Here is a 23,973-nt window from a genome sequence, read left to right on the forward strand (position 1 = left end):
CTGAAAGTTCAGCCCAAAACCTCTCCTGTTTTTAAGCCTAGTTTCTTCCTCTTTAGCTTTTCATGGATATAAAGAATTGTTCACCATCTGCTGAAAAAATTCTTCACCTTTGAAAACATGGAGATCCAAAACCTCAACAAAAACAAAATTTGCAGCAGTGGAGACAGAGAAAAAGCAAAATGGGCCAGAGAAGTCTCAGAAAGTCTCTTGGAAGAACTGGGTTTTGATGAATGAGTGGAATTTAGATAGATGCATAGAAAAAGAAGAGCAAATACAGGAGGGAGGGGAGGGTGGAAGGATATCCTCAGAAGCCTGGAAGTAGGTGCCCAAAATGGTCTGTTTCAGGGACAGTGAGAAGATATTGCCTATCTTAAAAGCAGAGGAGTTTTTTGTTGATAGATTTTTGTTTAGAAGAATGACATGACTGCCAGGAAAAAGTCTGGCAGTGTTATGCAGTATGTGGGGAGGGGCAGGAAAACTATCCAGGAAGATGTTAGTAATTCTAACAAAAAATGACTAGAGGCAGGGGAAAATGGAAAGGAAAGGGCAAATCCAGGATATATAATGGAGACAAAAAAGACCTCAATGTTTCTACCTGGAGACAATGTCTTTATGAATTACAAGAGTGTGGTTTCTCTGCCTCTGGTCTCAAAAGGCTTCCTCTGACTCTTCTTCCCTCCATCCCCAGATTCATTCTCCATAATGCCATCAGTGATCTCTCTAAAATTTAGATCTCATTATGCCCCTTTTAGGATAAAACTCCAAACTATCAATATGCCAGTTAAGAGCCTTCATGTTTTGACTCTTGCCTACCTTTCCAGCCTCATTTCTCATTAGAACCCCCTCAAACTCTCTGCCCCAACAGATTCCCTGACAAGTCACCTACATCTTGGTGCCTATGCACGGGTTCCTTCCTTAGCTTTCCCCATTCTTAGTCTAACCCTACTGAAAGTTCAAGTTTTAAAATTTAAATCAGGAAGTTAGTTCTGGAGTCAGCACCTTGAAAGTTAGACACCCCTCCCAGGTGCTCTCCAAGCCATCATAACATTTATCACAGCTTCACAATCACTTCCCCATCTGAGATCAGCATGAGGACAGGTACTGTGTCTTTTATCTCAGTATCCCCAGCAATTAGCATGTAGCTGGCACTCAGTAAATGCTTGTTGAATGAATGAATGAGAGTAGAATGAATGTTGATAGCTTTGCTAGAAATTACATAGCTGAGAAAGAGAAAACTCATACGAAAACACATGAAGAGTTCACTTTTGCACATATGAAAGAACAAGGCAACATTCAAGTGGAGACAGCTTGAAGATAGTTGAGAGAAAACACAGAATCATTGGGCATATCCTTGTGGAAGAAATAGTTTCAAAATGTTACTGTGCAACTAATTCATCCAATTTGTGGCCAAATCTTACTTCAAGGCCTGTCTCTACTATCTCATTAATTTTTCTTTATCTTGTAATTGCTCCATGTTTTTTCTTACCTTTGAGAAACGACTTCATCTTCATTTAAGTTTAGCCTATTTAGTGACATAATTTTTCTATGGATTTAAATATCAAAATGACAATAAATGTGCTAGCTGCCCATCTTTTGACTATCAAAATAGGACAGGTGTGTTTCTGCTTCAATATATATTCTAGTTGAAGAATGTATTCATCTAGAGAAGATGAATATTGTACTTAAATGAAAAAGAAAGTGTGGGAAAGGAGCAGGACCATTGTAAATATGACCTGATAATCCTCATACTTTTATTTCTCTTTTTTATTATTTCAAAACAATTCCACACTTACAGAAAAGTTAAAAATACATCATAATGAACCTTTTTCCCTGAACCATTTGATAGTGAGATGTTGACATAATGCCCCATCACCCCACTTTTCTGTTCTAAGAAATAGATTGACAGGGTTAATATTTCATGGAGAAACCTGACCTTATTCAGCTTATGAAGATTTTTTTTTTAAACAAAAGTAGAGCTTACAATGTGTTTAAAAAAAAAAAAAAGCTGATGCCAACTGAACACATTGAAGCCATTAATCTTTTCCTCTTGGCCCTTCTGAAGCTTGACTCTGCCTCCACCCTTTGGGTTTCTCTTCCTTACCAGAAAACCATCTACTGTTTAAAACATTTGAGTGTGACCACCAGGGGGTGTAGTGAGCTGTCCACTCATCCTCTTTGGTTCTGCCACTGATAGAGGTACCCCTTTGAAATGTTAAGTGCACACTTTTGAAAGCTCTTTGCCTGCGAATTTTCATTTCACTGAAGTATTCTGTCTCTAAAGAATATATTCCTAGGGTGGCGGACTTGGCCCAGTGGGTAGGGTGTCTGTCTACAATATAGGAGGTCTGTGGTTCAAACCCCGGGCCTCCTTTTTTTTTTTTTAAAGATGTATTTATTTATTTATTTCTCTCCCCTCCCCCTCCCACCCTGGTTGTTTGTTCTCTGTGTATATTTGCTGCATCTTTGTCCGCTTCTGTTGTTGTCAGCGGCATGGGAATCTGTGTCTCTTTTTGTTGCGTCATCTTGCTGTGTCAGCTCTCCATGTGTGTGGCACCATTCTTAGACAGGCTGCACTTTCTTTCACGTTGGGTGGCTCTCCTTACAGGGCGCACTCCTTGCGCTTGGAGCTCCCCTACGCCGGGGACACCCCTGTGTAGCATGGCACTCCTTGCGAGCATCAGCACTGCGCATAGGCCAGCTCCACATGGGTCAAGGAGGCCTGGGGTTAAAATTATAGGCGGCGGACTTGGCCTAGTGGTTAGGACATCTGTCTACCACATGGGAGGTCCGCGGTTCAAACCCAGGGCCTCCTTGACCCGTATGGAGCTGGCCCATGCGCAGTGCTGATGTGCGCAAGGAGTACCCTGCCACGCAGGGCTGTCCCCCGCGTATGGGAGCCCTGCACAAAGAGAGCCGCCCAGCGCGAAAGAAAGTGCAGCCTGCCCAAGAATGGTGCCACACACACGGAGAGCTGACACAACAAGATGATGCAACAAAAAGAAACACAGATTCCCGTGCCACTGACAACAACTGAAGTGGACAAAGAAAAAGATGCAGCAAATAGACACAGAGAACAGACAACCGGGGTGGGGGGGAGGGGAGAGAAATAAATAAATAAATCTTTAAAAATATATATATATATTCCTAGATCCTCTTTATCATTTATATATCTTTGGTATGTTCTGCCTCTGGTGCCCATGAAAGGCATTATTCTTAAATCTGGTTTGAAAAGCAAACTTTTTGTCTATCAAAGCCATAATGAAAGTAGGTATATCTTTTAAAGCTAAGTAAATAATTTTACTTATTTTTTCAGCTGTTTCAGCGAAAAAGCAAAAGTATTTTAACTTCCCCCTCAATTCTTGACTTCCAAAATGAACTTTTAGAAAAATTGTTTTCCTATGTCGTAAAAACCCAAAGACTAAAGTGTCAAATAGCTATCACTGCTGATACTTAGCAGTAACAAAATCCTCTTAGCTACATGATTTGTGACTGTAGATTGTTATGGACTGCATCCTGGAAATGAGAGAGTTGTGATCCTTTTTTTTTTTTTTTATTCCCCCCCTGTGTCCACTCACTGTGCGTTCTTCTGTGTGTCCACATTAATTTTTATTTATTCCCCACCCCCCTTGCAGCTTGCTTGTTGTCTGCTCTCTGTGTCCATTTACTGTGCACTTTCCTGTGTTCTTACTTGTCTTCGTTTTTGTTGAGCCACCTTGCTGAATTGGCTCTCCACAGTGCTTACGGGCTATGCGGCATCTGTGGCAGTTGCTGTCCAGCGGTTCTCCATGGCGTGCAGGTTAGCCTGCGTTCACAAGGAGGTCCCAGGATGTGAACCTAGGGCCTCCCATTGGTAGACGGGAGCCCAACTGATTGAGCCACAGCTGCTTCCCTGATCCTTTCTTTTTCGCTGGACTTCCTGTCCCCTCATCAGGGCTTGTTTATCAGAAATTCTATTTTCCAGAATGAAAAGGTCTGAGGAAGAATTCCTTTACCATAAGGGAGTGGGACATGAGCAACTGTGAAATTGTGACCTTTGGTCTTTTTCTACCATGCAAAGTATTTAGATATCCCATAGTTCAGCTCTCACTGAAGAACTAGAAGTGTTAAAGCAAATAATACCACATTTAATACAGTATTTTTTTCTAGTGGGGGAATGAGGAAGGTCAACAGTACATCGTAAATTCAGGAGAGAAAACAAGTCCCTTTTTCCCCCCTAATGCCTTGTGATCATTCTGAGGGAGGAAAAAGGACTGACAGTCAAGAATTCTGAAAGGAGCAGGTGAGAGGATACCTGATGTCACCTCACTTCTGGCAAGCAAGACAGACTGCAGGGCCGGGAAGGGTGTGGCAACAGTGGCCTCTGGCTTAGTTATCCTCCAGATCAAGTTTTAAGAACAACCAGAGGCTAAGTGTGGGAACTGTTTATAATGAAATTCAAATTTTTGCAGACATGGGTTGATGATTGGGAAATTCTCTCTCCATTCTTACCCTTTATAAAATGAATTAGGATGCCACATATTGTGCTTATTCAATATTCCAGTGTACTGTATACTGCCTTATTAGAGTGTCCTTGAGTTACTCTCTATGGGTAAAGTATGAGTCCTTAACTGGGATGATCTAGTGATTAAAAATGTGAGATTATGCCTCCAGCAAAAAACAATAATTCTCAATATCTAAGTATATATATGCTTACTACTGAAACCAAAGAGTTATTTCCCTATAAGAAGTTGATAGGTGCTGTGTTCCAAGATCTAATGATTAAATAGCTCATAATAATTTAATTTTAGTCAAATCCAAAATGAGGTTTATGTACTTTTCAATTTAAATAAAGGTATATTTTTAAAGTTAATCCTTTTTAAAAGGCATTTTCAGTAGGCTACAGAAAGGAGCAAAAACTGCTCACTGCCATCACCACTGATGCTACCACTGATGGCCCCCATGCCTCCGTGGCCCACATGGCAATCCAGATGCAGTTCTTAGCTATGTGGGCTTCAACTTCGTATGCCAGTGCCTGGTCCTCTCTACCCATCAAGGTCCAAGTAATCCAAGCCAGAGACCATAATCCAGCCTCAGAAACTTTGAAGCTAACTTCATAAGGCTAGTGGACAAAAGAATTAATGGTTCTCAAATGAAAATAAATCAAACAGGAACAACCTAATATTATCCAACAGGGCTTTGTATGCTGGGTCAGTGGAACACAACAGGAATGTCCATCTCAGCAGTGACAATTACCTGGAAAACTCTCTTTGATTGGTTCTGTATGACCACAGCTGTCTGTCTATTGAAATAGTTTGGAATTAATGGTGAATCATTTGAGCTAAAGACTGTGCAATGGGGCTTACCTCCTAAAGGAAGTGAAATATATATATTTTTTCATGTCCTGTAAGGAAGGCATTGAGACCCATTCAGCTGACAGATCCTACAAAAAAAAACAAAAGTATTGAAGGAATGGCATCACTTATGTACTTCATAGGTGTACTACCTTAGATGGCTGACTAAATTATGGAGCCCTTGAGGAGTTATCTCAATAAGTTCATACTTTATTTACATAGACTGCTTGAAAAGGACCAACTCTGAGAAGTTTCAGGGCTTTGGACTGTCACTTGTTACTGAGATCACCAATAGCCCCTTCTTCAGTGCTGAACTGACCTCCAGCCCTCAGGATCAAGGAGCAACAGCTCTCTAGGGGATCTTGGCAGGAACTGTGCTAAGCTACTACTGGAAGGAGTCAGTAGATGTGTGTATTCTACTAACCAGAGCCAGTTCTGGAAGCTGCTCTTGATCCAAAGACCTGCTAGATCTGCACTCTTCCCCTTTGAGGCTTTTGAAGTGCTTTTTCCAGGTTATATTTAAAAGTGCAACTAAACCAGGTCATAAAGAACTCAAGGGCAAAGATAGAGTACAGATGACTTTGTGTTGGCATTGGCTTCCCCAGTTTAGCAAGACCATCAAATGGTATTTTTTCAGGATAAGGCCCTTCCCTACAGACAAAGCAGTGCAGCCAAGGAAACCCAGGGAATGAATTTGAATGCATACATCCAGGTCAGCAGAGCCACTATCTTAAGGACTTTCCTTTCTTCCCATGAATTAAAAAAATTAGAGCATAAAATAAAAGTCATGTACATATCTAAAACAAGTCATATTCATTCATTGATGAAATAAAGTTTTAGTAAATTTCCTGTTAAATCTTCACTAAAAACTGTTGATTTTTACAGAAATCTGGTGTGTATTAATTTGGTAAAAAAGTTTATAATAATTCACAGATCTCTCTTTACAGAAGGACTTCATTTTTCATGTTCTGTCTCCCCTTTAAGCTGTCAACTCCCATGCATTCCTTGTTTTTTGAACTCCTGAGTTCTGGCCTGTGTCCTGGTACCTAATAGGCACACATTACCTAATAATTGAATTACTAAGTAAATGAGTGATAAATGAACTGAAAATAGGGAAACTTGTACAGCAGTAGTCACCTTGCAACTTTAAAGGTAAATCATGACTGAATGGTTAACTTTTTTTTTTCTCTCCCCTTCCCCACCCCAATTGTCTGCTCTCTATGTCCATTTGTTGTGTGTTCTTCTGTGTCTGCTTGTATTCTTGTCAGTGACAACTGGAATCTGTGTCTTGTTTTGTTGCATCATCTTGCTGCATCAGCTCTCCGTGTTTGCGGCCCCACTCCTGGGCAGGCTGCACTTTTTTTGTGTGGGGCAGTTCTCCTTACGGGGCACACTCCTTGCGTGTGGGGCTCTCCCATGCAGGGGGCACCCCTGTGTGGCACGGCACTCCTTGCATGCATCAGCACTGTACATGGGCCAGCTCACCACACAGGTCAGGAGGCCCTGGGTTTGAACCTTCGACCTCCCATGTGATAGGCGGATGCCCTATCTGTTGGGCCAAGTCCACTTCCTTGGTTAACTTTTTATAGTGCTGTTATCTTCTTCTAAAATGATTTCCCCTAATGAATAAATGGTAATTAACTTTCTTTTTTTAAGTAATATACAAATGAGAACCAAAAATTTGCCCATCCTTCTTCCCCAGTGCTATATCCTTCTATCCCAAACTCCTCAAATTAGAATCTCATATTCTTCCAAGAAGTATTCAGGGAACTTGGATGAAAGGGTAAGAAGCTTTTAGGAAGGGTTTATTATGAACATTTAATTCAGAACTACTCTGAGTTCAGTATAAGGTAGAGTTTTTATTTCCTTCTACTGGTATTTGTTGGTTTAGAGAGTGTCACAATGAGAAACTTCTCATATACATTATTTTTATTATCCTGAAATGTATATCAGTGTACCCTGTGTATATGTTTTAAATATAAAGCAAATAGACACTATAGAAAGATTTCCTGTTATATCCCAAATGAACTCTCAAATTGCCAGTGTCTTCATATCACTGTCAACATTTATATTTAGTTACCTTAAAAGATGATGAGTAAACCATCTGGTAGAGAATTTTTACAAAATGAAATTAAAAAGCATTTAATAAAACAAATATGTTGATTGCTACTACTATTTGTAGAATCTTGGTTTTCAGAAAAGATAGTTCAAAATGTTTGCCATATTTTCATCAGTTGCTTAGAGAACAAGATGTCTGAAACACGGAAGTTTTCCCAGGGAAAAGTGAAAATGTATCCCAGAGCATCAGCTGTTCTTCAAATTGTGTTAAACAAAAAGCATATATTAATTATAGGCATATAAATATATTCTATCATATCTTTTTAAAATGTATTTATTATTTATTTTTAAAAGATACATAGACCACACAAAATGTTACATTAAAAAATATAGGAGGCGGCGCACTTGGCCCAGTGGTTAGGGCATCCGTCTGCCACATGGGAGATCCGCAGTTCAAACTCCGGGCCTCCTTGACCCGTGTGAAGCTGGCCCATGCGCAGTGCTGTTGCACACAAGGAGTGCCCTGCCACGCAGGGGTGTCCCTGCTTAGGGGAGCCCCAAGCACAAGGACTGCGCCCCGTAAGGAGAGCTGCCCAGTGCAAAAGAAAGTTCAGCCTGCCCAGAAATGGCACCGCACACAGAGCTGACACAACAAGATGACGCAACAAAAAGAAACACAGATTCCCGTGCCACTGACAACAGAAGCGGACAAAGAAGATGCAGCAAATAGACACAGAGAACAGACAACCGGGGTGGGGGGGGGGACAGGAAAGGGGGGAAGGGGAGAGAAATAAATCTTTAAAATATATATATATATATATATAGGAGGTTCCCATATGCCCCACTTCCCATGGCCCCCACTTTTCCCACTTCAACAACTTCTTTAATTAGTGTGGTACATTCATTGCATTTGATTAATACATTTTGAAGCACTGCTACACAGCATGGATTATAGTTTACATTGTAGTTTACACTCTCTCCCAGTCCATTCGTTGGGTTATGGCAAGTTATATAATATCCTGCATCTGTCTCTGCAACATCATTCAGGAGAACTCCAAGTCCCAAAAATGCCCCCATATCATACCTTCTTTTCCCTCTCCCTTCCCTCAGCAACTCCCATGGCCACTGTCTCCACATCAGTGATATAATTTCTTCAATTGCTAGAATGGAAGCAATCCATTCTAATCCATATTTTATTCCTCCATCCTGAGGACTCTGGGGTGGCGATGCCCATTCCATATCTCGATTGAGAGGGGATATCGTATCTTTATAAAGTCAGGGAGTAGGACTACATTATTTTTTTTCTACCTTTACTGTAATATTTATTGGGTAAAAATTCCATTCTCTTGTAGCCTTCCTTATAATAAGATTCCAAGTCTACAGTGTTGATTTCTTTTTATATATAGAGAGAAGTCATTAAGGGAAGTCTGGACATCCAGCAGTTTGAGGGAAAAAGCAATGAACTAAGAATAAGACCTGACTTTAGTTCTGTCCCACTTCTTACTACTCTAAGCCTCTGTTTCCTCATCTGTAAAATGAGTGTAATAGCTGCCCATCTATCCTATAGGATTGTTGTAAAAGAAAAGAAAATAGTTCATAGGAAAGCTTTAACAAATATTAAGCACCAGGCAAAGATGTAAAATGGTGATACTTTCACTATTATTTGTCTAAATTCTTTTCCAGTTAATTTCACAGCTCACAGCCCAACCTCCCCAACTCTGTGCTATAATTGGCACCATATAGTATTAAGATCATTTTCTGAGGAAAAGCAAGAAGAGAAATGATTAGATTTCAGATACCAATAGAGTTATTATTTGGTACAAATCTAGTATTGAATTAGAAATGGAAGCTCCCCATCTTTGGGTCAGTAGGTCAAAACTGACTCAACCTGGGTGATTACCTAAAGTCACAGTCATTGGAAGCTATTTAGAAAATCCTGTTTAAAGGTACTGATGGTCTTGGTTCATTCATTCAATGAATATTTATTAAGCAGTGATTCATCTACTTGCCTCTCTGACTCACTACTATTCCACCATCCTTAAGCAGAAGGAATATATTAATAAACATAACTGGTAGACTATTCCAGTGTTAATTATTCACTGGGAATTTCCCCAAACCAAGCAGCCATTTGGAGAAAGAAGAAAGGATCTGTTATCAATTGCCTAACCTATCCTAAAACAGCTGTTCTGAAACAACAAAAGGTCAGGAAATTTAAAAACTTTAAAACACACAATTGATTATGTGTGTTACTTACAACAATCCTTATTCTTCACTTGAAGAATTCTTACCGGATGCCTTACTTACTTTGCTTTCCTTCCACAGTATTTCTGACACTTTATATTTATTTACACTTTACTTGTCTGCTTTTGACACTTAAAATCTTTGAGGGCAGGGGCTATCTCTGTCATATTCACAATTGTATCCTTGAATTCTGGCACACAAAAGTCATTCAGTAACTTTCTGTAAAGTGAAGGAATAAAGAACTATACTTTTCATCCTTTGACAGGCATTGGGAAAAGGTATTTAGCCTCTTGAGCCCATTTCTCCAACTGTGTAATAGGAAAAAGAATATTTTGCAGTTTTCAATGAGGATTTGAGATATAAAGATAAAGTGCATATAACAGTAATAGGGGGAAGCGGACTTGGCCCAGCGGTTAGGGCATCTGCCCACCACATGGGAGGTCTGCAGTTCAAACCCTGGGCCTCCTTGACCCATGTGGAGCTGGCCCATGCGCAGTGCCGATGCATAAGGAGTGCTGATGCACAAGGAGTGCTGTGCCACGTAGGGGCACCCCACGCGTAAGGAGTGCGCCCTGTAAGGAGAGCCGCACAGCGCAAAAGAAAGTTCAGCCTGCCCAGAAATGGCGCCGCACACACGGAGAGCTGACACAACCAGATGACGCAACAAGAAGAAACACAGATTCCCATGCCGCTGACAACAGGAGCAGACAAAGAAGAACACACAGCAGATAGACACAGAGAATAGACAGCTGGGGTGCGAGGGAGGGGAGAGAAATAAATAAATAAATCTTTAAAAACAAACCAAACAAAAAACAGTAATAATAGGTACTCAATAACTATTAGCTAGTATTATTCCTTTTGTCATTATAAACAAAGTTCTTCAAAACTAGGATCATAATTTTATATCCAGAATAAACATGATCTTCATACTACATATTTCAGACACCTTCAAAATCAATACAGCTTAGCTCTTTATATTAAAAAAATCAGTTGATACTAAGGTTAAAGCTTTTTTCACCTAAGTTAAAACATACCTTTCAAGGCCAATCTTGTGTTGTTTTGTTTAATGAACCCTAACCTCTTCTTAAGAGCTGGAACATGTAATCAATGAAATCAACATTTTTAACACTCAATTGAATTAAAGGGTAATTGTCTTAGGTAAATTTGTATGTCATTTCTACAGAATACCAGTGACTCTTATTTTAAGAAACCAAACTTTAGGCTTCCTATATGATCAATTAGATAGATAGATAGATAGATAGATAGATAGATAGATAGATAGATAGATAGATAGATAGATAAGATTAGATAGGTGGGTGGGCGGATAGATAGCATATATTTTTAAATATTATTTGTGTGTGTGTATGTATATATGTATATGTATGTGTGTATATATATATTTGCTGCTACAGTCTCGGCCATGTAAAATATTTGTAATTGACATCCTCCAGAACAAGAAAACACAGGCCATGTAGGAGATAGGGAAAAACATATTTGGAAAGACTGCAAATTATTAAAAATAAAAAATTTATGCTAAAAGGTTCATATGTAATATTATTTTAAGTTGCAGATTTTATCTGTGATTGAAAAGAAGAAATGATTGTTTAAAAAACAAAACAAAACAAAACAAAAAAACCTGTTGACCAGAAATTTCATATGAAATTCCAAGTTCTTTAGCAGTGATAAAATAACAATATGCAGGATCTCAATTTTTAGGGTGCCAAATTCCACCAGGCGAAGCTCATTAACTAGATTCCCTCCCTCCCTCTCACCTATTTTATTTGTTGCATGCTGAAGTTTATTTGGAGTGTGTTGAACTCTAAGTGCCATATAGCATGCAGATAGTGATATCCAGTGGGAATTTGGAGACAAGGCTAGAATCTTGATTACTCAGCAGAATGGCCATAACAATGTAAACTAAGAGATTGGTTGACATTGCCAAGGGAGGGGCTTAGCCATTCTTTTAACAAACATCTCTGATTGTGCATCTGCTCTGAGGCAAAAGAGGCAAAGAATGAGTCTATAAAGGCCTCTTCATATGTCAGGCATATGTCAAGAATAAGAGATAGCCAAACTCAGCATATAAATACATTACATTCCCCCCAGCGTGGGACATGACTCCAAGGAATGAGCCTCCCTGGCACTACCAAGCACCAGCTAGCAATGCAACTGGAAAAAGACCTTTACCAAAAGTGAGAAAAGGTAAAGACAAATGAGTTTAAATGGCTAAGAGACTTCAAAGTGAGTAAGGAGGTCATTCCAGAGGTTTCCCTTATGCACATCTCATCAGGATCTCATTGACTGCCAAAGTAGATACTACCCCAAATAAAAAGGCTCCTGAGGGATCTAGAGACATCCAGATACTATAATCAGGGCAGATAGCTCAGGAGTTTGGTGCCTTGCCAGTGGGTCCTTCTTTGGAATTTATGCTCCCCAGAGTGACAGAGTTGGACTCAGTTGTGGTTCCTACACATGGCTCTTCTGTCCTTCTATTTGAACCTATAATTAGTTACTAGAATTGGTAGATATACATTCAAGAGATTTAAATCTTTGGACTGTCCATGTGCCAGCTGGGCCCTGAATCTCAACGGAGTTGTCATGCCCACTCTCCATTACATTGATCTCACCCAGGACAACATGGAGGTGATAATGGACAGCTACCATACCAAGGAACTGAGAGAGTCTACAACTGCAAGCAAGAGAATTCCATCCATCAGCCCTGTGGGATCACAACCCCCACTCAATTAGAGGTAGAGTGGACATCACCATCCCAGAATCCTCAGGATTAGGGAATGAACTATGGACTAAAGTAGACTTACTGGTATTCTACTATAGACTTATCATGATTCTAGCAATGGAAGAATTATACTACTGATGTGGAGACAGTGGCCACTGGAGGTTCTGAGGGCAAGGAGAGGGAAAAACAGTTTAATACAGGGACATTTTGAGGACTTGGGAATTGTTCTGAATAACATTGCAATGACAGATACAGGCCATTACAAATCTTGCCATAACCTACAGAACTGGGTGGGAGAGAGTGTAAACTACAATATAAACTTTAATCCATGCTTAGTGGCAGTGCTTCAAAATGTGTTCATCAATTGCAGTGAATGTACCTCACTAATGAAGGATGTTGTTAGTGTGGGAAAATGTGGGCATATGGGAATACCCTATATTTCTTATGTGACATTTGTATAGTATCTTTAAAAAATTAAAAGAAAATAAGAAATTAGGTTATACTTTAACACACACACACATAACTACATTTGTCTGTCACTAGCAATTTCTTTAACTTAGCCTATGAGCCATCTTGCTTTGGATCTTTTTGGTTCAAATATATGAACACATCTTGAAAGTTTTTGAACCTACAAAACATTATACTGGTCTTACTGGAGTCTATATCTTCAGTGAAAATATTCCTGTTTCTTGGAGTTTATACTCTAAATATTGTGTCCTTTAGTTTAAAATGTTGGCAGATTAAGATCAATTATTATGAGAGAATGTGCTCCTTTGTCACTGCGTTAAATATGAATTGTACCTCTCACTACTGGCTTATTTTCCTCATCTTATAAATGGGATTAGGTGTTTATCAGATTAAAAGAAATTAAAATACAATTTTAAAAGACCATTCTGTCTTTTTGCTTTCATCCCAAACTGTAATTTTATGTTGATTCTTGATATGACAGTCTGTGTTTACAGCCTCCTTTTTCAACTCCCATTCATTTCTCAACCCAAGAAATCTGAATTCTGCCCTCTCTATCCTATTCAAACTACTACTCTTGTTAAGATCACCAGTGACCTCCTAATTGCTAAATTGCTTTCTTATATGCTCTGCCTCTAGCCTGTCAACTGCCTCTAGCCTCTCAATTGGTTTCATGAGCATTTCTTCCCTTGTCCATCCCTTAAAAGTTACTTTTTTCCCAAAGAACCATCCTTACTTTTCTTTTTCATAATAGTATAAAGGGAAATTTTCAACCTTTGTGGGAGCCTGGAGCTTTTTGAAAATTGATTAAACTCTAGACCTTTTCCTTTAAAAAAAAAATACATGTAATTTTACATATATTTTCAAGAAGGTTCATAGCTCCTATTTTTTGCTTTGTATGTTGTCTCTGGGTGACCTCATCTACCCCAAGTTTCATGCACCTGTGCCAAGAACTCCAAAATCTATGTGCCTACCTTAGATATCTCTTTAAGCTTCAAACCCTAATTTCTACTTGCCTACAGTCTTTTGGTTGAGCTACAGTTGTCTCAAACTCAGCATTCCAAAAATGAATTTATTTCTCTTCGAAAGTTTCTTCCTCCTCCTCTTAGTAAAGATACCACCATACATTTAGTAGTTTAAGCTACAAACTTCAAATGTTCATACTTGAGTCTTCCCCCCAAATTTAATCAGTCCCTAAGCCTATCACTTCTACTCCCTGAACATCTCTGATGAAAAAAAACAAATAGGAGAGGGAGTGGGTGTAGCTCAGTGGTTAAGTGCCTACCTCATGTGTCTGAGGTCCCAGGTTCAATTCTTGGTAACTCCTTTAAAAAAAAAAACTGAAAAAAAGGACTTAAATCTTCTAGAAAATGGAATAAAATTAGAATATGTATTTTTTAAATGAATAGGAGAAAGGTTATTGACTGATACAAGGAATTAGTATAGACAAAACCATTTTAAATTGGTGAAAATAACTTCTTTTGAACAAACATCTGAGTACCTAGCACAGACAGAGAGTTGACATTCATTATTTTGGTCTACCTCTGTTTCCCATCTGTACAGCATGAATAGTACGTATAGTAAATATCCAAACATAAATTTATGTTTGGAAGAGACTTTGAAAGTCCTTTTGGGGAGGTTCAGTATAAGAAATTCAATGTCCTGTTTCCTAGATTTCCTTTTCTGTTAGTGAAGGATTTTTCTCTTAAGTCTTTGTACTTATTCCACTACTTACCATTTTGCCCATGTAAAAATGTAAGTACCAATTCTTTTGTAGTTAATGCTTTCCTTTGATTGACCAAGGATCTTCTTTCTCTGAGATTGAAAAAAAAAAAAACTTGGGGGACGGGGGACATGGAACATGACTCCCAGGGATGAGCCTCCCTGGCAATGAAGGATTATTACCATGCTTTAATTAGTGATGCATTAGGGAAAAGACTTAACCAAAAGGGGACAATATTAAATAAAATAGAGTTTTTATGGCTACAAGATTTCAAAGTGAGTCAGAAGGTCATTCTGGAGGTTACTTATGCATGACTCAGGCAGATATCACAAACTGCCACAGTAAACAAAACCTCAAATAAAAGTGCTCTTGGTGGTGGCTGCTCCTCTCGCTGGAGTCAGTGCGTGGTGGCATGTGTACCTGAGTATTCCCCCACCAGCTGCACAGTCTTTCGGGTGCTTTGTCCTGCACTGTCTTGTCATTGCTGCTTCTGCGGGCACCACCTGAGAAGCCATCTCTGCAGGATGTGACGGGACCAGACCTCCCTGTTCTACACCGCCCCTGTGCCAAGCCACCTGGGGAACGCCAAGCAACTTGGGGTGGTGAGCTCATTGAAGCAAGCTGCCTCGTGATGGAGCTGCCGCAGTGGTCAAGTGGTAGAGTCAGTACATCTCACACCTCAGAGGCCAGATTGAGAAATGAGACAAGGATAGGAAAGACCTAGCAACAGTGTCCCTGAGCCAGCCCCATGTCATGCCAGCCTACTGCCACGTTTTTCAGCAACACATGGTGATGAGGTCACCAACCAGGGAAGGAGGCAAATAACGAACCTGATGTCCAATATGGGATCCAGTTTTGGGAGAATGTTGGCCAGACTCTTTGCATAGATGCTTTTACTAAGAGTGATAGAACAATCATGAGTCTTGAACATGGTTACTTACGAAGCAGAATGAAATACAATAAGTGGTATAAACATAACACCACTCCTGCAATGGTATACCTACTTCTTAAAGACACAGGTAACTTAATGCAAGAGGGTCAGAAAATAAAGTCTATTTCCCCAATATAACATACTCATTTAGAATTCCCCTACTACTTCTTTTATTTGAACCATTATCTTTTAGTGTACCTGGTAAGTATATATCTCAGAGACTTAAAACTTCGAATTGTTCATATGCCAGTTGAGCCCTGAAACCCAGTGGAGTTGTGGCCAACTCCTACTCTCCAGTTCTTTGGACTTTCCTTCGACATCTAACAAAACGATGACAAACCAGTAGCATCCCACAAACAAGGAGTATTTTCAGCTACAAGCAAAACAATTCCTTTCCTCTACTCCATAATATCTACATATCTCAGCCTGAAGTAGTCAGAGTAGACATCATCCCAAATCCCTCAAGAATGAGGAATGAACAAAAATAAGGGGTTAATGTAACCACAAACCTAAGCAGATTTATTGTTACTATAGTTATTATTTAGTGTTAATGGAATAACTTGTAACATTGATATAAAAAATTTAATAAAGGGGGAGTCCTTGAGCAAAACATGGCTACCCTTTATGTTTCTTTGAAAGAGCAAATTTTTTTTAAAGATTTATTTTTATTTATTTTTCTCCCCTTCTCCCCGCCCCCCCCCCCCAGTTGTCTGCTCTCTGTGTCCATTTGCTGTGTGTTCTTCTGTGTCCACTTGTATTCTTGTCAGCTGCATCAGGAACCTGTGTCTCATTTTGTTGTGTCTTCTTGCTGCATCAGTGCTCCGTGTTTGTGGCCCCACTCCTGGGCAGGCTGCACTTTTTTCGCACCAGGCGGCTCTCCTTACAGGGCGCACTCCTTGCGCATGGGGCTCCCCTGTGTGGGGGACACCCCTATATGGTATGGCACTCCTTGTGCGCATCAGCACTGTGCTTGGGCCAGCTCACCACATGGGTCAGGAGGCCCTGGGTTTGAACTTTGGACCTTCAATGTGGTAGGCAGATGCTTTATCCATTGAGGCAAATCTGCTTACCAAGAGAGCAAATTTTGAACACTTTCAGGAGTATGAGCTTAGTGTTTGAGTGTACACATCCATCATTTAAGCAATATCACCCCGTGTAGTTCAATATCAATATGGCCCTTTGGAGGTAAGGGGTAGCTGCAGAGAATTAAGATGCCTTTAATCAGGAAGTGCATCTTTACAAAGAAGGCTTATCTTATAGCCTACAACTTCAGGTATTTCTGTGCTTTTGTTCTTTTTTTTTTTTGGTGATGGGATTTCTTCTTGAAAGAGTTAAGTTTTAAACATGTATTTTAATTCCATTTTGGATGGCATTCAACTCTAAAGAGCTTCAGAATGGGGGGGCGGGGAGCTGTGTTTTTGTTAAAATTTAATTGACTGTTTAATCATCCACCTCCAGTCATTATCCCTGGTAATAACATAAGAAGAAAATAACTTTAATTGTAATTCATTCAGTGTTAGCTAATTCTGTCACCAGGCTCTCACTCAAAGACCAAATTTATTTTCTATGATGTAAAAAAGACTATTATTAAAAGTTTTTCCGCAATCAATAAATTTCACCAAGGACTTTATTTTTGACAGTTATTTCATTTTATCTTCCTATTTGCTCAATATTTTAAAATGAGTTTGGACACAGTTATTCTAATAAGTAAATAGTTTTCTTTTTAAAAATTTTAAGAACTGTGTTAAGACAATAATATCTCTCATTTTCCAAAAGGTAATTGCTAATTTTAACCCAATACAATCCTTTTCCTTGATGATCTTCCTTTTGAAAGGCAGAATTTAAACCACACAAAGCTTGAATTTCTCAGATAATAGCAACTCCAAAAAGTAATTTCTATTAAATTAAGCCACTTGAGGTAAAGTACTTATAAACAAATAATAAATAATGTAATTTCTGGTAATGCAGTCATTTTTAAATGACACTAAAAAGGTTTATAGTCCATTGTTCTCAGTTATGTGGAAACAACACTAGTTTTGGAGTCCTACATTTGATTGGTTGCATGGCCTTAGAAAAGCACATCCCTTCTTTGGGATTCAGTTTCTTCTACATTAAAACAAACAAACAAAAAACACACAAGTATGCTTATACTGTGTGGCATAAATAAGATACAGATATGAAAATACTTAAATAGTAGGCAAAGTACCCTTGCATAAACGTTGCATCACAGTGGGACTTTTTCAATAGTGAATGTCTTTTGTTCTAGTTCTTTTCATGGTCAACTTGTGGCAGAACATGTTATTGAGGTAAATTAACTTAGAAGGCTTGTGAGGGGTTTATAAAAATCTAAAACAGTCTTTTAAAAACTTTTCAAAGTATTTCCGTTCTAATTATTTAATATACTCATTTCATTAGGGATGCCCATTAACTATAAACAGTTTCCTAGCTTTGAGCTTAAAGGATGGTAAGAAGGTGTTTATAAAAAATCATTTCATGAATTCTCCAGAAAAGGCTGTTAAAGTGAAGGCTAAAATAACTGATTTACAGGAATTGACTATGAAAAGATAAATCTTTAGAGAAACTGGTCTTTTCTCTTTCTATTTGGTAGATATTATAAAGCAAGAGCTTAAACAATAATTAGACTATCAAGCCTAAATTATTGTTTTTTGTAAGAATGCTAGGCCCTTAAAGATCTGCAACCAGTTAATATTCTTCCTCAGAGATTTTTAGCGAAAACATGAAGTAGTTTTTTGTTTTGTTTATTTTTCCCCCCACATTTTATTTTGAAAAATTTTGAACATTATGATAAGTTGAAAGAATTGTACAGTAAAACACCCAAATGCACACCTCCTGGATTCTAAAATTAACATTTTACTATACTACTTATTTTATCACATATTTATCCCTCTCTGGATTAGAGGTATTTGCCTTTCTATATATATTTTATATAGCAACTTTAAGAAATAAAAAATTAATTACTTTATAAGCTATAATTTTCTGAATGAATTTTACATATACTGTATGCATGATATAGAAACATGAATGTAAAGATAAACACCAAATTTAGGGGAGTAGTTACTTCTAGAGAGAAAGGGGAATGAGTTCACAGGAGGCTTCACCTAGATCTGTAATGTTTTATTTCTTAAAATCTGAAGAGTAAAATGCTAGAATATAGTAGTGCTATCTGGTGAGTATAGGCATGTTTTTAATTCTATGTCATTTTATGTATGTTTGAAATAAATCAAAATTTAAAATTACAAGAAAGATTTGATGCTTAGTCGTCTTCCCTGGCAAAATATTTTTCACCTAAGATGCTTTCTTTGTCTTGGCCTCCCAGCTGAGGTGGATTGAATAAAATCTGACAATACCTTCCAGCTGAGGTGGATTGAATAGAATCTGACAATACCTTATCCTTTCTCAGTTGGTAGATGTACTAGCTGAAGAATGATATAAAGTGTCCCTTTCTACTAAGGACTGAGGATTATAACTTTCGCATACTTCCTGATTTTTCCTAACCCAGAGAGGGAAAACAATGTCCAATATTGTACTTAATACCTTGAACATATTTTGACAGGTTGTTGAAAAGTATAATTATATCTCTATGTTATTTTGCACATTCACCTGATTTCAGAGAAGAAAGACATGGAAAGTGAAATCTGGCCAGGAAAGCTGATACATGAAAGCTTGGAGAGATAATGATGCTGCTCAGCCAGGACCTGGAAACTTGACCATTCTAAACAAACTGCATAGTACTAAATTGCTTGTGAAAGGGCTGAATATCAGTTCTGCTGTGATTTGAACTTTTGGCTCCTGAAAGTCTAGAGCAGGCTTGAAAATAAGCCCACTACTGGAGTCTTTGTATGCAGGAGGCATCCACCTGATGAGCAAGAGGCAGCAAGAGAGAGAGATGAGGCAGTGAAAAGGGGTCTTTGGGGCTGCTTCCTGTATCAGGTGTGAGCAAGTGAGGGTCCAGGGAGAGAGAACCTCTCTCATGAATGTAATGATTGCATCAGGAAATATTTATCTGGAGCCTAATTGTGTGTGAGAAAGAAAGGTAATCCTAAAAAAGATATAGTTGTGTGTTGTGTAAAGGATCAGTCAACCAACTAAAATGTATTTAGGTGCTCACTTCAGCAGCACATATTCTAAAATTGGAACGATACAGAGAAGAATAGCATGGCCCCTGCGCAAGGATGACATGCAAATTTGTGAAGTGTTCCATATTTTTAGATGAAAGAAAAAAAAATGTATTTCGTGCTTATGACTTGCCTAGCACCAGGCTGGACTCTAAAGTATGCAAAGAGAGTGGTGGTGATGGATTTGTTCCAGAAGAAAGATAAGTTATATTGACAATTAGATAAGAAATATAGACATATGCTTTATATGCATTTTACATTATGTGGTATAAATTATGTGGTATTTTATATGCATGTAGATCCATATTATATATATATATATTTTTTTTTTTTAAAGATTTACTTTATTTATTTATTCCCCCCCTTGCCGTTTGCTTGCTGTCTGCTCTCTCTGTCCATTCGCTGCATGTTCTTCTGTGCCTGCTAGTCTCCCTTTGTTGCGTCATCTTGCTTCACCAGCCCTCTGTGGGTGCAGGCCTGCTTGCCTTCACAAGGAGGCCGTGGGAAGCGAACCCAGGGCCTCCCATATGGTAGGCAGGAGCCCAATCGATTGAGCCACATCCACTTCCCCATTTTATATTATGTAGTATAAAATAGAGAATAGGATCTTGAATAACTTAATATAAATTACAAATTCTAAAGTAGTTTTTAAAAAGTACCATACCCACCACTTCTCTAATAAAAAAATTTTTGTAAGTGCCATAGTATACTGTAAGCCAGGAAGTGATCACTGGATTTAATTGGGAGATCTATGTTCAAATCCTAGTTCTGATACTTTACCATGTGAGCTAAGACATGTCCCTTAATAACTGAGCCTCAGTTTCCTCATCTGTAAAACGGAGATGATAATCCAGCTAATTCTGCTACCTATACATAGGATTGTAATGAGAGTCAAGTGAGAATGAATGTGAAAACACTATAGATTCTCCAGTTATTGAAAGAGCTGAGAATAGGACTGAAAGGCTAGATGAAAGTGATCCAGAAAGGGGAAAATTTAACTTGAGTCTCAGAGAGAGGGGAATGAGACTTGGATATAGGAGGGTGGGATTAAAAAACACCTAAAAGGAAGACTTTGGACTTTATCTTAAAGGAAAGTATTGGGGCTTTTGAGTAGGGAATTATTATTATTAAAGAGTTTAACTCATTCATTTTGATAATCAACAGCTAACAATGTGCCTGGCATACAGGTGTTCAGGATTCAGTTAATATAGCAACAATAGTGTAGGATAGATTGGACACATCTGAGCCTACAGTCAAGACTTCTTATCAACTAGATGTTAGTCTGACTCATCTTTTTTCTTTAAATGTAAAAAAGAATAATACCTTCCCAGCTAATAGATTTATTTTAAATATCAAATAAGAGCACCACCATTTTCGCCCACAAATACATTAAATGCCTTCCTCACACAAGATATTGTGTAAAAACTAGGGAAACAAAAAGATCTACAGATATAAGTGTCATGAAAAAAAATGTCTTATATTGAATATGAGTTTGGAATACAACCAAGGGATTTGGTAGAAAGAAGATGATATTGCAACAGCCAAAAGATAATTTTACTGCTATTATTTATTACTAGGTTAGGTCCCTATTATTGTTAGGACCTGTTAGGCTTAGCTAGAATCAGGTAGCAGAGAAAACACCTGGTGCAGTCAGGAAGGTATTTAAGGTCTCCAGGAGATCTTTCTGTTGGCAACAGACCTTCAGACTTTCCCTATTCTGTAATGAAACTCCATCATAATGGAGACAGTATAGAATACTGGCTAATAAAGTGGACTCTGGAGGCAGGATAACTGACTGGGTTTGAAATACTGCTGTAGGGGAGCAGGTGTAGCTCAGTGGTTGAGCACCTGCTTGGCATGTATGAGGTTCAATCCCCAGTACCTTCTAAAAAAAATACTGCTGTAAACCTTAAGCAAATTATGTAACCTTGCTGTGCCTCATTGAGATAATAGAACCTATAATTGTAGAGTTGTTTTTAAAAATTCATGAGATACTTGATGTAAACTTTTTTTTCTTTAAAGACTTATTTTATGGAAGTGGACTTGGCCCAGTGGATAGGGTGTCCGTCTACCACATGGGAGGTCCGTGGTTCAAACCCCAGGCCTCCTTGACCCGTGTGGAGCTGGCCCACGTGCAGTGCTGACGCATGCAAGGAGTGCCAAGCCACGCAGGGATGCCCCTGCGTAGGGGAGCCCCACATGCAAGGAGTGCACCCCATAAGGAGAGCCACCCAGCGTGAAAGAAAGTGCAGTCTGCCCAGGAATGGTGCCGCACACACGGACAGCTGACACAGCAAGATGACGCAACAAAAAGAAACACAGATTCCCGTGCCGCTGACAACAACAGAAGCGGACAAAACCAAGAACTTGCAGCAAATGGATACAGAGAGCAGATGACTGGGGGGGTGGCGTGGTAAGGGGAGAGAAATAAATAAAAAATAAATCTTTTTATAAAAAAAGACTTATTATCCCCCCCCCAGTTGTCTGCTCTCTGTGTTCATTCACTGTGTGTTCTTCTGTGTCCACTTGCATTCTCAGTGGCACCGGGAATCTGTGTCTCTTTTTGTTGCATCATCTGGCTGTGTCAGTTCTCCAAGTGTGTGGCGCTACTCCTGGTCAGGCTGCACTTTTTTTGCACAGGGCAGCTCAATGCGGGGCGCACCCCTTGCACATGGGGCTCCCCTACACAGGGGACACCCCTGCATTGCATGGCACTCCGTGCATACAGCAGTGCCACTCATGGGCCAGCTCACCACATGGGCCGGAAGGCCCTGGGTTTGAACTCTGGACCTCCAATATGGTAGGCAGACACTCTATCAGTTGAGCCAGATATGCTCCCTTGGATGTAAACTCTTAATAGAGCACTGGCACACAGTAAATGTCAGGTGTTTCTATTTTCATGACCTTCTTGGCAACTTTAGCCTCCATTCTCAGTCACTCTGGAATTCACTTCCCATTTTTCTATCTGTCTTACTCCATTCCAGGACACTGATGTATTAGGCCACATTTGGTTCATTCACCTATAATATGTTCTACCAATTAGCATTGAATAAGATCTTAAAATGTCTTCTGAATCAGAAATTATATTATCTTCAAGGTAGTTTAAGTATTACATATAGTTCATTATGATCTAAGTAATTATTTGAAATCAATGTAATATATTTCTTCATAATTTTTTTATACTTTAGTGTATATTTCTAGTTTTTCTATTGTGAGCATGTTTTACTATATATATATATTTTTTTAAATGCAAGTGGACACAGAAGAACACACAGCGAATGAACACAGAGCACAGACAACTGGGGGGGCGGAGAAAGAAATAATAAAATAAGTCTTTTTTTAAAAAAAGATTTATTTTTTATTTATTTCTCTCCCCTTACCCCCCCCCCCCCCCAGTTGTCTGCTCTCTGTATCCATTTGCTGTGTGTTCTTCTGTGACTGCTTCTATCCTTATCAGCGGCACCAGGAATCTTTGTTTATTTTTGTTGCATCCTCTTGTTGTGTCAGCTCTCCGTGTGTGCGGCGCCATTCTTGGGCAGGCTGCACTTTTCTTTCGCACTGGGCAGCTCTCCTTACGGGGCGCATTCCTTGTGCGTGGGGCTCCCCTATGCGGGGGACACCCCTGCGTGGCAGGGTACTCCTGGGGTTTGAACCATGGAGCTCCCATGTGGTAGACAGACACCCTATCCATTGGGCCAAGTCCACTTCCCTAAATATTTTAGTTTTTGATGTAATATGCAAAAGATGGAGTATAAAAAAAGGTCTTGGGATTACATGGGAAGGATTGTGGGAGGATATCAGAGTAGAAAGCTCCAAGTTGATAAGCTACTTCAGATCAAGGGAGGAAGGGGGGTTCTGGCTCTGAAAGCAGCCATAGTTCCAACCCCCTCTAAGGCAAAAGCAGCAGCAGAGTCTTAAAGAGCCGGTTACCTTCCCCCCTCCCCCATCTTTTCTCTTTCCAGTCCCTGATTAGAAGCAAAATTAGTTCAGAAAAGTCACAAATTAATGGCTCCAGCCCTCAACAACAGGAGAACTAAATTTCCAGAGTTGTAATAATATAATACTCAGAATGTCCAGCTCTCAATTAAAAATATGGTCCATTCACTGGAAAAAAATTTTTTTACCAGAAACCATCCCTGAGGAAGCTAATACATTGAAACTATTAGTCAAAGACTTTAAATCAACTGTCTTAAATAAGTTCAATGAGCTAAAGGAATCCATATACAAAGAACAAAAGGAAATTAGGAAAATGTTGCCTGAACAAAATAGATTGTATATGGATTCCTTTTGATTCCACGGGAAAATAAAAACTAAACCCTTTAAGAAGGCAATTTGGTTATATCCACCAAATC

General features: G+C 39.1%; 1 protein-coding gene, 1 non-coding gene and 1 pseudogene across 3 annotated transcripts in view; all 3 read left to right on the plus strand.

The window, feature by feature from the left end:
• The window catches only part of SSH2 (slingshot protein phosphatase 2), a 312,427-nt gene that overhangs the window by 147,385 nt on the left and 141,069 nt on the right, over nucleotides 1–23,973 (plus strand). The window lies entirely within an intron of this gene.
• LOC139437204 (RNA 3'-terminal phosphate cyclase-like protein pseudogene) overlaps nucleotides 3,748–23,973 on the plus strand; it is a 32,891-nt pseudogene continuing 12,665 nt past the window's right edge.
• Nucleotides 19,607–19,713, plus strand: LOC111763170 (U6 spliceosomal RNA). The gene has a single exon (XR_002796087.1). It is a non-coding gene; the product is annotated as a U6 spliceosomal RNA (small nuclear RNA).

Source organism: Dasypus novemcinctus, chromosome 21 (genome assembly GCF_030445035.2).
Source record: "Dasypus novemcinctus isolate mDasNov1 chromosome 21, mDasNov1.1.hap2, whole genome shotgun sequence".
Classification (NCBI taxonomy): Eukaryota; Metazoa; Chordata; class Mammalia; order Cingulata; family Dasypodidae; genus Dasypus; species Dasypus novemcinctus.